Source organism: Ambystoma mexicanum, chromosome 4q, assembly GCF_040938575.1.
Source record: "Ambystoma mexicanum isolate Mex_15411 chromosome 4q, UKY_AmexF1_1, whole genome shotgun sequence".
Classification (NCBI taxonomy): Eukaryota; Metazoa; Chordata; class Amphibia; order Caudata; family Ambystomatidae; genus Ambystoma; species Ambystoma mexicanum.
Window position 1 is genome coordinate 550,676,987 of NC_090928.1, and position 12,281 is coordinate 550,689,267.

Below are 12,281 nucleotides of genomic sequence, written 5' to 3' on the forward strand. Positions count from 1 at the left end.
TATTTGAATAGGTCTATGATCATACCTTCCTCCTTTGCCAGTAGGAAAGAGTAGAGGAAAAGCACGTGCTTCTATACTTTTTTCCCATATACTCATTGGCGATCCTTTTGTTTGACGAATTTGGTAAGTTTCCAGTACAGCTTGTACGGTGTCATTACAGTGCAAAGGATGAATTGTATAATGGTCTAAAGTATTTGATATTGTAGCAGGATCTAGTAGCTCAAATTGACTAGCTTCTTGTGTTTCTTGAATTATTTCAGTTGTATCTTTCAAGTTTTCTTCAATATTAATTTCTTTGTAATATTCATTATTCTCTTTAAGATGTTGCAGGGCTTCCCTAACTTTATGTAAATCTACCAGTTGTTGCCATATTTTTTTGTCTTTTGTAGGTACTCCATTTACTAATATAATTAAAGATTGCTGCATTGGACGTTGCACTCCTAGAGTATGCACATTTTCTTTTAGATTTAATGGTAAATAAACTACTTTTCCTCGAATGCCTTTTACCAATTCAGAGGGAGGTAATATTGCTGTTTTTGGTTGAAGGCGTATTATTGCTTGAAATGGGTGTACTGTTTGAATTATGATGCTCTCATATAAATTAAGTTGTTGTAGAGGTTTTCGTACTGGGTATAATTCCAAATTATGTGTGATAGAACGTGAAGGAGTTTGGTTGTTGCCAAGTTTTGTAGTTCAATAACTGCAAAGTATTAAGGGCTCAGTTATTTCATATTTGTTTTCTGCTAGAAGGTAGAGAGCTAATTCAAACCATTTAGAATCTTCATTGTCTTCTATTTTGTATGATAGGTGCACAGTTTTTGTGTTACTTTTATAAAAAATTATACGGCAACATACACATACATGGTTTGGTACTTCAGCTGATGTACTTTTAAATTTTAGTATTTCTTTTTTGTATGTGTTTAGCAAAAGGTTGCAATGTGTAGAATTGTTGCTTAATTGGTTTAAAGCTATTTCATTCTGTAAATAGCTTTCACTTCCAAAATATTTTTTCTGGATATAGTAAATTTCTTCAAGTAGGTCTTTTGCTGTACCATGTAGAAGGATGTTATTTAACTTTGCTAGTGCTAAAGCAGGACTTTTAGCATAGTACAGTTTATAGACTAGATTTATTATAGTTGAATGATGTGTTGATATCCTTTTGATGTCATGGAAAGTGGTTTTACAAGTAGGTCCTGTAATGCAGGCCAATGAATGTCCTTGTAGTCCTGTGTACTTGCACACTGGACAGGTATCTATATTTTGCATTAATTTAATTTTGATTTTGTCTTTGCTTTTTACATATTTATTGAGGAATTGGTGTAAAGATTTGAAACATTGTTTGGGAATGTTACACATTGACGTGCATGGCCATTTGTACACTAGACGTTCTGATTCAGTTGAATGGAGGGGTAATTCTAAGTTTTCAGGGCATATTTTTGTAAGGAGTACTTCTTGTTCCATTATGGTATTATTCACTTTTTCATAACCTCGACCACTGCTATTTATGGCAATTGTATTTGTTTGCTTTTGTTTGTACGCTTCTTCATTAAAATATGGTTCTGTGCTCGTAGTGTGATTCCATTCACCTCCGCAGATATTTAAGAAGTTCTTTCTGTTGACATTTCACTTATTGAGAAGTCTTTTTTGTCATTTAGTTATTCGTTTTGTTAGTGGTTTCATTTTGTTTAACAGTAAAATAAATACATTTCTTTTGAGAAGAATTGTACTGTCCATCAATGCTTCTAAGATTCATTTTCTACGATAGGTTTTAAGCTTTGAATCTGATTTCTCTCCTGTTTTTATAAGATTTTGAAGGACTTTGTGATGGTATATTTTGGCTAAAATACTTTTCCTGGTATGCTTACTTTGCACTATATTAACATTTTAAGAAGTAGTTTTATCTGTACTGATAGCTGATTTTCTGTTAATTGTTTTTTGGTTTGTTTTACATTTTGATAGAGGAAGCAAAGTTGTTGTACTTGAAACTTCTTGTGTTTCACTAAATGATTGTATTAGCTGTTTTGTATCAACTTTTTTTACAAATTCTGCTAGAGATGGATGCTTATGTTGGACACCTTTATTTTCATTTGCTCTACTTTTGCGTTGCTTTCTACGGACTTGTCTTTTGGTAGGCATTCTTTAGGGTCTGTTGAAAAAAATAAAGAAGATATGGGTTTGGGTGTTCTGGAATGTATGTGTGCTGTGTGCATGAGTGTTTGAGTAAGATGATAAAGATGTATGTAATGGTGTGTGATTGTGCATTGGGAACTAAAACTAGTAGGGATAGGTATTCTTGAATTTATGTGTTACTAAACTGGGGTTCAGATGACAAAAAAAAAGTAAGCTAGTGGTGTGGAAAAGTACAAATAGTAAATCTAATGTATACAAGTAAAACAGTTGTTTGTTCTATAATATGAAAATTGTAGTGGTTCAGTTGGCTAATTTGTGTGTCCAAAAATAGAAATTTGTGGGCCATTCTGGCTGTAAATCGCTGTTTAAGACATGGACATTTTTGGACAAAATGGTACAAAATCTCTATTTTAAGAAACCAAAATAGCTCGCATTAATGTCATAGTATATTTGATTAATAATACAAATATTATGGTGATATTTTACTTCCTTTTTTTTTTTAAATTAACAGGTAACTTCTTAGTTTTTCTTTCTTCTTCGAATTCGGCTGCTTCTTTTCAGGAAACTGGTCTTCACTGCAATTGTAAAAGCTTCAAATTAGTAACTTTGTTTGTATATAGCACTGTTTTTAATTTAGATATTGATTTTTTTAATTGAAATCTTCAGTGCCTTCTGTAAAAGCATTAAACTAATTTATTTACATAAGATACATTGTATCAGTTCAGTACATATGATATGTTCTTAATGAACAAATTATATTGAATGACTAACTGTAGCAAAAAAAAATATCTTTACTATGTCTTGTGAAATTTATAATATATTAGTGAATACCACTATTTCTGTAAGTGAACTGTTCTAGGCAATAGCGCCTCAATGTCATGTCTAATTTAAAGTAATTAAGTAAATAAATAAATAAAAACAAAAAATATGAAATTGTATAAGTATTTTTATAAAGGTTTAAACATAGATTGTGTTTGCATGCAATTTTGTTTGAATATATGTAGTCTGTATATTTCATTTAAAAAATGTTAGTTTAACATGATTTGAGTGTGTGTGTATAAAGAAAGTAAAAAGTATAAAGGTTTATAAGTGATAGTTGATTTTAGGAAATTGAAAAAAGTACAGTAAATTCATTTTACAGATTTTACAAGGTAAAAGTCTGTTTGAAAATGTGTTCATATCATAGCTCTCAACTCACACGCTTTTGGTGGGTGTCACACGCCTTGTAAAGGGCAGACTCACCCGCCAAGCCTCCTGCACGCCCATTCATTCCAATGGGCGTCTCACCCGCCAAAAACAAAATCGGGTGATTTAACCCGCCTGTAAAACAAAAATGGTTGAGAGCTATGTCATCTACTATACAGAAAATATGCATACCTGAAGTTTGTGTTGATGCATATGGATATGCATGGAGCTACAAGTAGAAATCTTGAAGACTTGTACAGTATTTCTGGTAGATGCTGCTTGCCAATGATATGACACTTGTACTCAGAGAGATTCAGAGTACATTTGCAGTACTGATCTATGATGATGCAGTTAGATGTAGAGGTCTTGAATGTGATTGGTGCATGGTCATGTGATTTTTGAGGTACATCCAATGAGGGAATGGCAGAGAGAGTGTATTGGAAATGGTAGAAGGGCTGTTCATGTTACGATATGTCCGCGGACATGGTGGTAGTTCGCGTACATCGGGAGTTACATCCGGGGATTTTTGGGTTCAGAAGTCATGCAAATGAGAATAAGCACTGAAAGGGATTGGTCAGGAAAGTTTGGTGGGTGTGTTGTGCCAGGAGAGATTTTCTCAGATACTCTTTTTGCTGAGAGAACAAAAGATAGCTATGGCTGTGTGTTTCAGAAAACAGATTGTTTGGATTTCAGGAGATTCGTGGATACATTGGTTGAAGGTGCATGCAGAAAGCTGTGGAGTAGCTGTAGATCTTGGATTCCCACATGTGGAAGTACACTGGCATGGAGTACGTGGAATGAAGTGGTTGGACTTGCTACCTCTCTGTGCTACTTTGGAGACAGAGCAACATCCAGACATAATTGTAATTCATTGTGGAGGGAACAGTTTAGGACATGTGACTGGAATTTTTTTGTAATTTGCTATGAAAGAAGGATTTAGGAAGTTTATGGACATGTTTCCTAATTCTCAAGTGATATTTTCACAGATTGCGCAGAGACAAATGTGGCTTCGTTCTTCTTCATTTGGTCCACAAATGGAAAAAGCAAGGCGCAATGTTAATAAGGCTGTTTGTGGCTTTCTAAGAGATTTTGGCATGTCTTCTTTTCACAATGAAAGTATTATGTTTTGTAGTACATACATTTTTCGCAGAGATGGAGTCCATTTTACTTATGCTGGCAATCAGATTTTTCTGAGAAATGTACAAAATGCATTGCGACCTTTTTTGGAATTACAACAACGATTTTGAAGTAGATGTTAAGCATTTACAATTTTTGACTTACAAACACCACCCAAAGGCTCTTTTCAGAGCCACCACTTCTTTCCAGAGAAAATTACAATGTTTGTGATGGATTAGCAACCCAATTTTTTTAATGTTCGCGAACTGTCCGCGGACTTCTAAAAAATACAAAGAGCCCTGCTTCATTTATTTTCAGTTCTATTTTTTAACTGGGAAAGCGCCTCTGAAAAGAGCCTTATTTTTTTTTATTTTTGTAATTTTGTATTTTTTTTGTTTTTCAGACACGACACACTAGGCGAAGAGAGTAAAAGAGGGTAAAGGGGGGGACACCAACCACAGGGATAAGAAAGGGCGAGCTGAGAGAGGAAGATGTAGAGTGGGTTTTATTTGGGTAGTGAGCAGGTCTTCTCGTGCTCTGAGATGATAGTCTCAAAAGCACTCCGAAGTCGCTCCCCCCTGCAGAGTACTGTGTCACATTACTTACATACAACTGTGACCCTCGAAAGCTAAGGGTCATCAGCATTCTGTATGGCCTGTGAGGCAGCTTGAGAAAGACGCTGTCCCACAGAGGTGGACCTTGTGGTGACAGGATCAGAAACAGAGGATGAAGTAGAGGAAATCAATCTGCTACGTTCTTCGCAAGGTATAACCCTGCAAATAGCCCCAGAGTGAAATGACCTCAGGTGTCGCTTCATAGTAGTGGTCCCAAAGCTGTAGTTAACGTGCTTCCCGCGATTGAGTATCATTTTGCACTCATTGCAGGGTACATGGTTCGCACAAGCCTTAGGACCATTCCCATGAATGGTAAATAACCGCCACACCCAAGACTCACGCCTAGTGCGGGTAGTAGGGATTTCCTCTGCCTCATTCTCATCATCCTCTTCTTCCTCCTCCGCATCCTCAGTCCTGTTCCCCTCTTCAGGCCCTTGGGGAGGTGGTGGTGGTGGAGGGGGTGGTGGTGGTGCTGAAGCAGGTGCAGCACCAAGTGGCAGTTCAGCAGCCAAAGATGCCATGTCGATGATGGTGTAGTCTGCAGGTGGCAGCAAAAATCACTCTGTTCTGAAGAATAGCACTTTGCGCGGACAGATCGAACACAAAAAAAGGATCGGAACGTTTCAAAAGGTATATAGAAACTCAAAATTGCTATGTGGGACTTGTGCCATGGTGAGATTTTATTGAAAAATATTATGGATTAACTGAAAATGTACTTTTAAATTGTTTGGGGACACAAACAGTGTCCGCATTTCAGGACACACGATGAGCGTGGGCGCGGTCATATGATCTGTTTGCGGGCTAGTCTACGAAGGAAGCGCCTGTCCGCAGGACACCAAGTGCATGGAGATTGGTTAGTGCATGCGCATTGATGTCCTACGGACACTGTTCGGGTTCTGAAGTAATTAAAAGTGCGTCACACGTGAAACGAACATTTCAGAACACCGCGTGTGTTATTAGAACAGTTTAAACTTGGTAGCGAACAGTAAGGACAGATATAGTGTTCTTCAGGGCACGTGTAATTTAGTTTATGTACGAACATTTCAGGACACCAATTGTGTTGTTAGAACAGTTTCAATTGGGTAGCGAACACTACGCACAGGTATAGTGTTCTTCAGGACACCTCCATTTTCGTTTACGTACGAACATTTCAGGACACCAATAGCGTTCTTAGAACTGTTTTAACTTGCTAGCGAACAGTACCGGACAGGTATTGTGTTCTTTAGGACACTTTAATTTTTGTTTGTTTACGAACAATTCAGGACACCGCGTGTGTTCTTAGTACAGTTTCATGTTGCTAGTGAACACTACGAACAGTTGTACTGTTGTTCAGGACACATCATTTTCGTTTATTTACGAACATTTCATGACAGCAATTGTGTTCTTAGGACAGTTTTAAGTTCATAGCGAACATTACGGACAGATATAGTGTGCTTTAGAACACTTTAATTTTTGTTTCTTTACGAACATTTCAGGACACCACGTGTGTTCTTAGAAGAGTTTCAACTTGCTAGCGAACAGTACGAACAGGTGTGGTGTTCTTCAGTACACCTCCATTTTCGTTTATGTACGAACATTTCAGAACACTCGCACTGTCCGCGTACACTTTTATTGTTTAAAAAAAAAAAAAACGGAAACGATTCACAATACGATATAAAAATTAAACTTTATTTAACATATATTAATAATTTATGACAGAGAAGGTGAGGCAGAAACAGAAACAAAACCAGGAGAATTTGGGGTTTCAACATGATTGGTATTAGGTGAAGAGGGGATGGAAATCTCATCAAAACGTTTTGGATTATGGAGAGGGTTTGAGGATAATTGATTGGGATATGGTGAGGAGGGACAAGTACATGTGGGGCAATGGTATGACGTTTTTGTGTTAAAATGATCTTCAACAAAAATTTTCAAATTATTAAAATTGGTCAACAATAAATCAATTTTTTCTTTTATGTTGTCAAGCGTGTTTTCCATAACAGCTTCTTCAGAGGTAGTTTCTATTTTGTTATGCACTGTACAAAAAAAATATATATATATGTTAAATGTATACAAAATGATAATATTTAATTGGTTTATACTATAAAGTGTTTACCATTAGTTTCACTATCTTGTGACATTTCTTCATGTGGGAAATTGTCCTCTAGCCATTCCAGAGTACTAGACATTTCTGTGAGAAAAAAAAAAAGATAATATATTTTTTAATCTAATACAGAAAGTTTGTAAATATATGAGTAAAATGAAGTACACTTACTATTTCTGGTAAGATAAGTCTTATGTATTCAGTGGGTCTGGTCTTGTTCTCAGTTCTCTTGTGTCTGTGAGGTAATTATGTTGGAAGCCAATTTATCTTCTTGTGGTATATTCCATTTCAGAACATATTGTATTTAAATGAATGGTTAGTGTGTTACATATATGGGTTACATTCTTATGTATTACTATATATAATGTGTTTGTGTGCTGCTTTTTGAATTTGTTAAATGTTCCTATATTATGATATAACAATCAAACATACCACACCACCCCCCCCCAGTTTTTAGGTAGTGGTACTGTTCTCCGAACATGTCCGCGGACATTAAATAAGTTCGCGGACATCAAGTTCATAAGAAGAGATCTAGTCAGTTCCATATGACATGTATATAAAGTCAAAGTTATTATTGTTAAGTTGTGCTACTAAAAAACTATGAAATTCAGTGAAAAAACTTTGTTAAAGGGACATTATGGTTAAGTTGCGCTACTAAAAACCTATGAAATTCAGTGAAAAAAACTTTGTTAAAGGGACGTTATGGTTAAGTTGCGCTACTAAAAACCTATAAAATTCAGTGAAAAAACTTTGTTAAAGGGACGTTATGTTTCCAAGTAAAACCGAAAAACCCTTGAAATTCGCCAGTTATGGTAAGCTAAGCAACCATAACTCGCGCCACCACCGTGCACTGCTAAGACTAACACCCAGGACATCAAAGATGACATCACAAATGTCATTGATGACATCACTGATGACATCACATGTCTGGCTCACTATTTTTTCTTTTGCTGACATATCTAGGCCACATGGTTTTCTTCAGTAACAGTCAGAAACTAAGAATTTTATTTTATTTGTAGACGTATCCTTCTAGTAGGTTCTTACAGTAATTCCCTTAGAGTACAGTCACATCATATGAAACATATACATATGGGAAAACACAAGCTTGAAAGACAGCAATCCTTTTTGTGCATAAAGATAATCACTAGACTTATGAGCACTTTCTGATAGTTCTGTTGTTTTTTTTTATGGCTGTACTTTCCCTGTGGGTCCAATCACATCAAGTGAGACATATACATAGGGTAAATAGCAGCTTTGAAACAGAGCAATCATTTATTTGCATGAAACTAATCAGTTAAGTTATGAGTTGTTTTTGCTACTACTTGTGCTTTTTTGCTAACTTCACTTTCCCTGTATATACCCATATTGGTATGTGTTCTTGTGTCTTTGTATTTTGTCTATAGTAATGCAATTATGTAATACATGGGTTTTATTAGCTACTTATTACATATTTGACAGTACACAAAAATCTATTAAGAAAACAATTATCATTTCATTATTCAACATATTAACATTACCAATATCATACCTTCATCTTGTACGCTGCACACAATGTTATGTTTCTGTATGAGTAGATTAGTATACTAGATAGAACACCATAATAGGATGCTATTTATATCAATACATCGTTCAATGCACTTATTAGGGTATATTTCTTGCAATGATTCTTGACACTTTTTTCGCAACATAATAACAATCCCTTCTACACATATTTCATGAGAAGTACATACACATGTGATGTCATCAGTGATGTCATCAATGACATTTGTGATGTCATCTTTGAGGTCCTGGGTGTTAGTCTTAGCAGTGCACGGTGGTGGCGCGAGTTATGGTTGCTTAGCATACCATAACTGGCGAATTTAAATGTTTTTCCATTTTAATTGGAACCATAACATCGCTTTAACAAAGTTTTTTCACTGAAATTTAATAGGTTTTTAGTAGCGCAACTTAGCCATAACGTCCCTTTAACAAATGTTTTTTTCACTGAATTTCATTGGTTTTTAGTAGCGCAACTTAACCATAACGTCCCTTGAACAAAGTTTTTTCACTGAATATATATATATATATATATATATATATATATATATATATATATATATATACAATGAAAAAACGTTGTTCAAGGGACGTTATGGTTAAGTTGCGCTACCAAAAACCTATGAAATTCAGTAAAAAAACTTTGTTAATGGGACATTATGGTTAAGTTGCATTAATAAAAACCTATGAAATTCGGTGAAAAATCTTTGTTAAAGGGATGTCATGGTTCCAAGTAAAACCGAAAAACCCTTGAGGTTTGCCAGTAGAGCAACTTGACAATAATAACTTTGACTTTATGTACATGTAATATGGAACATACAGAACCCCTTCTACTGAACTTGATGTCCGCAAACTCTTTTAATGTCCGCGGACATGTTCAGAGAACAGTACCACTACCTATAAACTCTGGGGGGGTATGTTTAATTGTTATATCATAACATAGGAACATTTAACAAATTCAAAAAGCAGCACACATACACATTATATGTAGTAACACATAAGAAATGTAACCCATATATGTAACACACTAACCATTCATTTAAATATAATATGTTCTAAAATGGAAAATACCAAAAGAAGATAAATGGGCTTCCAACATAATTACCTCACAGACACTACAGAACTAAGAGCAAGACCAGACCTACAGAGTACTTAGAACATATCTTACCTGCAATAGTAAGTGTACTTCATTTTACTCATATATTTATAAACTTTCTGTACTAGATAAAAAAAAAGATATTATCTTTTTATTCTCACAGAAATGTCTAGTACTATGGAATGGCTAGAGGAGCATTTCCCACATGAGGAAATGTCAGAAGATAGTGAAACTAATGGTAAACACTTAACAATATAAACCATGTAATTATTATTATTATTTTATATACATATAACATATATATATTTTTTTGTACAGAACATACCAAAATAGAAAATACCTCTGAAGAAACTGTTATGGATAACACTCTTGACAGCATAAAAGAAAAAATGGATTTATTGTTGACCAATTTTAATAATTTGAAAACTTTTGTTGAAGATCATTTTAAAACAAAAACCTCATACCATTGTCCCACATGTACTTGTCCCCCCTCACCATATCCCAGTCAATTATCCCCAAACCCTCTCCATAACCCAAAATGTTTTGATGAGACTTCCATCCCTTCTTCACCTGATACCAATCATGTTGAAAACCCTAATTATCCTGTTTTTGTTTCTGTTTCTGCCTCACCTTCTCTATCATAAATCATTAATATATGTTAAATAAAGTTACATTTTTATATTGTGTTGTAATTAGTTAACGTTTTTGTTTTAAAAAAACAATGTAGGTGTCCGCGGACAGCGCAGGTGTTCTGAAATGTTCGTAAATAAATGAAAATGGAGGTGTCCTGAAGAACACTATTCCTGTCCGTACTGTCCGATAGCAAGTTGAAACTGTTCTAAGAACACACGCGGTGTCCTGAAATGTTCATAAAGAAACGAAAATTAAAGTGTCCTGAAGAACACTATACATGTCCGTAGTGTTCGCTAGCAAGTTGAAACTGTTCTAAGAACACAATTGATGTCCTGAAATGTTCATAAATAAACGAAAATGGAGTTGTCCTGAAGAACACTCTACCTGTCAGTACTGTTCGCTAGCAATTTGAAACTGTTCTAAGAACACATCGGTGTCCTCAAATGTTCGTAAATGAATGAATATTGACGTGTCCTGAAGAACACTATACCGGTTCCTAGTGTTCGCTAGCAAGTTGAAACTGTTCTAAGAACACAATTGGTGTCTTGAAATGTTTGTAAATAAACGAAAATGGAGGTGTCATGAAGAACACTATACCTGTCTGTACTGTTCGCTAGCAAGTTGAAACTGTTCTAAGAACACAATTGATGTCCTGAAATGTTCATAAATAAACGAAAATGGAGTTGTCCTGAAGAACACTATACCTGTCAGTACTGTTCGCTAGCAATTTGAAACTGTTCTAAGAACACAATCGGTGTCCTCAAATGTTCGTAAATGAATGAAAATTGACGTGTCCTGAAGAACACTATACCGGTTCCTAGTGTTCGCTAGCAAGTTCAAACTGTTCTAAGAACACATTTGGTGTCTTGAAATGTTTGTAAATAAACAAAAATGGAGGTGTCCTGAAGAACACTATACCTGTCCGTGCTGTTCGCTAGCAAGTTGAAACTGTTGTTAGAACACAAGTAGTGTCCTGAAATGTTCATAAATAAATGAAAATGGAGGTGTCCTGAAGAAGACTCTACCTGTCCGTACTGTTCGCTACCAACTTCAAACTGTTCTGGAACACATGCGGTGTCCAGAAATGTTCGTTTGACGTGTGACGCAATTTTAATTACTTCAGGACCCGAACAGTGTCCGTAGAACATCAACGCGCATGCGCAAACCAATGTCCGTGCATTTGGTGTCCTGCGGACAGCCGCTTCCTTCGCGAACATGTGACCGCGCCCATGCTGATCGCGTGTTCGGAATGCGGACACTGTTCGTGTCTCCCAAAAATTTAAAAGTACATTTTCAAGTAATCCACAATATTTCTCAATAAAAACTCACCATAGCACAAGTCCCACATACTAATCCTCAGATTCTACGTACTTTTTGAAAGTTTTTGAACCTTTTTTTGTGTTCGATCTGTCCACGGACAGCGTGCATGTCCACGAACCACGTACAAGCACCCTTATAAAAGACCACGCCCTAGAGCTTATTCTCATTGTGTTTCTGGCTATTCTTCAGAGCACAGCTATTTTTCCTGCAACTTGCAGATTACACCATTATCGAGATGGCATCCTTGGCTGCACTACTGCCACCTGGTGCTGCACCTGCTTCAGCACCACCCCCACCCCCTCCACCACCACCACCTTCCCAAGGGCCTGAAGAGGGGAACGGGAGTGAGGATGCAGAGGAGGAAGAAGAGGATGACGAGAATGAGGTAGAGGAAATCCCTACTACCCGCACTAGGCGTGAGTCTTGGGTATGGCGGTTGTTTACCATTCATGGGAATGGTCCTAAGGCTTGTGCGAACCGTGTCACCTGCAATGAGTGCAAAATGGTACTCAATCGCGGGAGGCATGGTTCGTACAGCTTTGGGACCACTACCATGAAGCGAGACCTA